Genomic DNA, 5,399 nt, shown 5'->3' with positions numbered 1-5,399 from the left:
AGTCACAGTTCAGGAGCTCACCCAGTATGATGTCTATTTCCAGCACATCCTCCTGGTCAAGCTTTGGCTGACTGTGTGGCACATGGTTTCCTTGGAACAGTTTTCTGATGGCTTTATAGTCTTGGGTCCTGCCATGCAGACCCCCTCAGGAACAAAGCATATGCATCATCTGATTACATAAAAGTGTGTGTGTGCTAGTCAGAGACCCACATGTGAGTGTTTTAAACAGAAAAGAAGTTGTATTTTCTTCTCACTTAAAAATCAGAGCTGGTAATCAGCTGATGTAGCTCAGTAGTTGAGCGTTGATCCATGCACCAAGAGGTCGCCAGTTCGATTCCTGGTCAGGGCACATGCCCAGGTGGTGGACCAAATCCTCAGTGGGGGACATGCAGGAGGCAGCCAATTGATGTTCTCTCACCGATGTTTCTCTCTCTCCCTGTCCCTTCCTCTCTCTCCAACATCAATAAAGAAAAAAAAAATCAGAGCTGGTAAAAGGACCAGACCCATGCTTCTCAAACTTTAATATGCACATGAACCACCTGGGGATCTTGTAAAAATACAGATTTGTGATTCACTGGGTCTCAACAGGGGCTGAGGATTCTGCATTTCTACCAAGTTTCCAGGTGATGCTGAGACTGCTGGGCTGCAGCCACATTTGAAGTTACAAGGCCCGGGAACACTGATTCTCAAACTTTGCTTTCTATGATAAAGCTTCCTATGCCCAGGCCTCACCCCATTCCATGAAGCCAGATTCTCTGTCCTTCAGAGGATAATCTATAGGAATTTACATATCTTCAGGCATTGACGCACAACTGGAAAGTTCAAAATTTTAATCCTCAGGCTAGTTCAAGTCACATAAAATCTATTTCTTATGCTTCAGCCATTTGGTCTGAACCAGTGTTGTCAGCTTGACCATAAAGACTCCATTTTATGTCAGCTTAGCTGTACTGACTTCATCTTTTCTTCACTCATTCCTCAGTGGGTGCTCCCCAGCCTGGACAAACTTCCAGAAATGCTTTAGCTTTAGTTGTGAGGGAGGAACTTTTACCTGCTGATCATTCTGTAACTTGGGACACTTCAGCAGTCATTGGACTGAGTTTTCTTGAAAGTGTTGTTAAATCTGTAAGGCTTTCTAATGGGACCAGCAGTACCCATGCCCTGATCACTCTTCACAGTAAAGGGCATTCCAAGAGTCGGAACTGAGTCCCTTTGTCCATAGTGACTCTGTCAGCCTTTGTCACAGGCATGCCTTTAGCCACTGTGAGGAGGTGCACCCAGAGGCTAAAGCGTACCAATAAGAATCTGAGTAAACGACCACATATTTCCCCCAAGTGGCAGGATAATTTGCCTTCTTTTTCTTGGTTACAGCTCTCTGCCTCTCCTTTCCGGGGAGAACTCCCTTGTCCATTGTTCTCAGTGGCTCTTGCTTTGCCCTCTGAGAAGTTATTTCTTATTCAGTATCCTCCTCAGTATCTTGGAGAGTATCTCCTCCTTGGGGTTGCACAACTTCCATAAGCAGCTTCCTCCTGGTCAGGTTTTGGATCTTACAGTTATATTAGGGGTCAAATACTTACAGAATTTTGGAGTTCAGGCTTGTGTTTTCTTGGCAATACAATTCCCTCAAAACTCTGCAGGTGTTATGGATTGAATTGTGCCTCTCAAAAGGATATGTTTGAAGTCCTAACCCCTGGTATCTGTAAACGGGACCTTGTTTGGAAATAAGGTTGTTGCAGATGTACAGATGTAATTAGTTAAGGTGAGGTCATACTGAAGTAGGGTAGGTCCTTTGTCCAATATGACTGTTGACCTTATAAGAAGAGGAAAAGAGATACAGAGAGAGAGACACACACACAGGGAGAATGCCACGTGACAATGAAAGCAGAGGGTGGAGTGATGGGTCTACAAGCCAAGGATTGCCAGTGACATAAGAAGTTAAGAGAAAGGCACGGAACAGATTCTCTAGAGCAGGAGTTCTCAACCTGTGGGTCGCTACCCCTTTGCGGGTCCAATGATCCTTTCACAGGGGTCGCCTAAGACCATCGGAAAACACATATTTCCGATGGTCTTAGGAACACAGACACCGCTCCTCTATCCATCTCCAGGCAGGTCCGCCCATATGCAGATACGCCCACATACAACATGAGGAACTGTATATTAAAGGGTCAAAGCATTAGGAAGATTGAGAACCACTGGAGCCTTTAGAGACAGCATGTCTTGCTGACATCTTGATTTTGAACTTTTAACATCGAGGACTACGGAAGAATAAATTTCTGTTGTTTTCAGCCATTTCAGTTTGTGGTACTTTGTTATGGCAGCCCTAGGAAATGAGTACAGTAAGCTTATGATCTATTTCCTTCTAGTCATTTCCACAGGCAAATAATCACAGCCATAGATTTTGTCTAGTGCTGCAATGTGCAACAGAGTAGCCACCAGATACATATGGTTATTTAGATGTAAATGTAAATAAAATAAAATAAAAATTCAGTTCCTCAGTTGCATTACTCACATTTCAAGTGCTCACTGGCCACATGTGGTTAGTGGCTACTGCATTAGACATCACGGATTGTAGAACATTTCCATTAAGACAGAAAGCACCACTTGGACAGCATTGAGCATAATGTATCAGCCAATTTTCTGCAGCAATAATGCTGTATAGCAATCCCAGAATTTCAGTCGATTATAAGAATAAACACTTTTCTTTTCTTTTTTTTTAATCCTCACCCGAGGACATTTTTCCATTTTTTGTACAGATAGAGTGGGAGGGAGAGAGAGGAAGAGAGAGAAACATCGATATGAAAGGAACACATCGAGTGGCTGCCACCCGCACGACTGACCAGAGCCGGGGACAAACTGCAACCGAGGTACATGCCCTTAGCAGGAACCGAACCCGGGTCTCTCAGGACCGCAGGCTGATGCCTCAGCCGCTGAGCCAAACCGTCCAGGGCTAAGAATAAACACTTTTCATGTTCATGGGTCCAGGGGATGGCTCAGCTTTGGGTTGCAGGTCAGCTTCACTTGGCTCCAGGCTGCAGTTTGAGTTCGAGTCGGCTCCATTTGTCTCTCCTCCTCTTTAGACCCCAGACATGCTCTTCTCATGACTAATAGCAGGAGTGCAGGAGGGCGTCTAAACTACTGTGCTTGGATTACTTTAGGTTAACAGTCCATTGACTAAAAGCAACTCACATGGCCAAGCCCAATATCAATGTCTACAGTGAGAGGCCCTACAAAAGTCACACGGCTGATGGCATGGACATATAATCCTATTATAAGGGAGCAAAAAACTGGGAATACTAACCCAATCTACCTCACCCATGCATGTGCTTATTTTTTGTTGTTGTTAATCTTCACCCAAGGATATTTTTTCCATTTATTTATTTATTTATTTTTTTTAGAGAGAGGGCCTGGGAGGGAGTGAAGGGGAGAGAGACAGAGAAACAAACATCCATGTGAAAGAGACAGGTTGATTGGTTGCCTCCCAAATGTGCCTGGAACTGGAATCAAACCCAAGACCCCTCGGTCCATGGGCTGACACTCTAACTACTGAGCCACTCCCACCTGGGCTAGAGTGCTTATTTTTATCTGAAAAGGTTATATATTCACCTAGTTAAAAATCAAAAGTGTATCAAAAAGCATGCAGTGAAAAGGTTTTTCACACCTGACTCACCCACCTCATCCCCTGTTTATAGGTAAGTCCTTTCATTAATTTCTTGTCTACTTGCATGAAAATACAAGCAAAACATATGTATTTGTCTCCCTTTTCTTTCTTAAAAGGGGTTTATTATACACTGTACTGCCTTCATTTATTTCTTTAAAAAATGTATCTTGGTGATTTTTCCATATTAGTATACATAGATATAGTTTTTAAACTTACATTCACTTATATTTACTGGCGTCTGTGTTCTATTTGTCCCTGCTCTCTTAGCTTAATGATGGATACCTTCAGATATATGAAACAATGGGCTGTGTTGGAAGGCAACACTTTTTTTTTTTTATCCTCGCCCGAGGACATTTTTCCATTTTTTGTTCAGATAGAGTGGGAGGGAGAGAGAGGAAGAGAAACATCGACATGAAAGGGACACATCGAGTGCCTGCCACCCGCAGGACCAACCAGGGCCAGGGACAAACTGCAACCGAGGCATGCGCCCTTAGCAGGAAGGGAACCCAGGTCTCTCTGGACCGCAGGCCAATGCTCTAACCGCTGAGCAAAACCGGCCAGGGTGGAAGGCAACACTTTTAATCTGATTTTGTTACTAGGCTAGTTCCAAATCTGGCCTAGAGGTTCTTTTTTTTTTTTATCCTCACCCGAGGACATTTTTCCATTTTTTGTTCAGGTAGAGTGGGGGGGAGAGAGAGGAACAGAGAGAGAGAGAAACATCGATGTGAAAGGGACACATCGAGTGGCTGCCACCCGCACAACCGACCAGGGCCGGGGACAAACTGCAACCAAGGTACGCGCCCTTAGCGGGAACCGAACCCGGGTCTCTCAGGACCGCATGGCCTAGAGGTTCTTGAGAAAGTTTTAGGGTCTCATTTCTCGTTAAGGATGTTTATTCACAGCCAATTAAAAAAATTAATGAACTTGCTTTTCTCTCTCAAAGTTAAGTGTTCCAGAGCTGGGAGGGTAGAGTCAAGGTGCTCTCTTGTTATCTCCCTATCTAGTGGAAAGGGGAAATGGGGTGGGGGAGAGTGTGCCCAATCTTTTTAGAGCCAAAACACCCACCCCCATTGGCCAGAACTCATGATCACCCCAAGCGAAATGACCACGAGGGGAAGTTATACCACTAAAAGGGAGAAAGAGAATATACATATTGAGAAAAAGTTAGTACTGTCTTAGTGCTTTCGGTCTCCAGTTAGCACAGTCTTTGGGAGTTAATAAAAACATAAACCTACTTTAAAACTTCATATTTATTATAAAATCTAACATACATGCATAAAAGTTCACAAATTATGAAACGGACAGCTTGGTGAATTTTTCACAGCGTGAACATGCCTGCATAGCGAAATCGAAGTGAGTAACCACGAATTTGTTTCCGCGTCTGAGAAGTTGAGGGCGACGTAACCATGTGGAGGCGGAGCCAAGGGCGTGGCTCGGCGATCAGGCGGAGTCCCCTGGAGCTTAATCCAGTCCTTGATGCCAGAAGGGGGCGGGGCCTGATGGCGCTACGCACTGGGGCGCGGCTAGAGCGAAGGGGCGTGGCCAGGTCGGATGTTGGAAGCAGGTTAAGCTACGGCAGAACTAAATGGCCAAAATGGACCGGGCCTAGCGAAGGTAGCCTGGGCCCCGGGGGGCGAGTCAGGGGAAGAGAGTCGCGAGGCTCAGCGATGAGATGAGGTTTGGAAGCTCTTTAGGACCCGAGCCGCACGGCCTTACGCACAGGGGCGGGGCTTTGCGCCGTCAG

This window comes from Molossus molossus, unplaced genomic scaffold (genome assembly GCF_014108415.1).
Source record: "Molossus molossus isolate mMolMol1 unplaced genomic scaffold, mMolMol1.p scaffold_m16_p_6, whole genome shotgun sequence".
Lineage (NCBI taxonomy): Eukaryota > Metazoa > Chordata > Mammalia > Chiroptera > Molossidae > Molossus > Molossus molossus.
The sequence above is the reverse complement of the archived record's forward strand: the minus strand, read 5'-3'. Positions refer to the sequence as shown.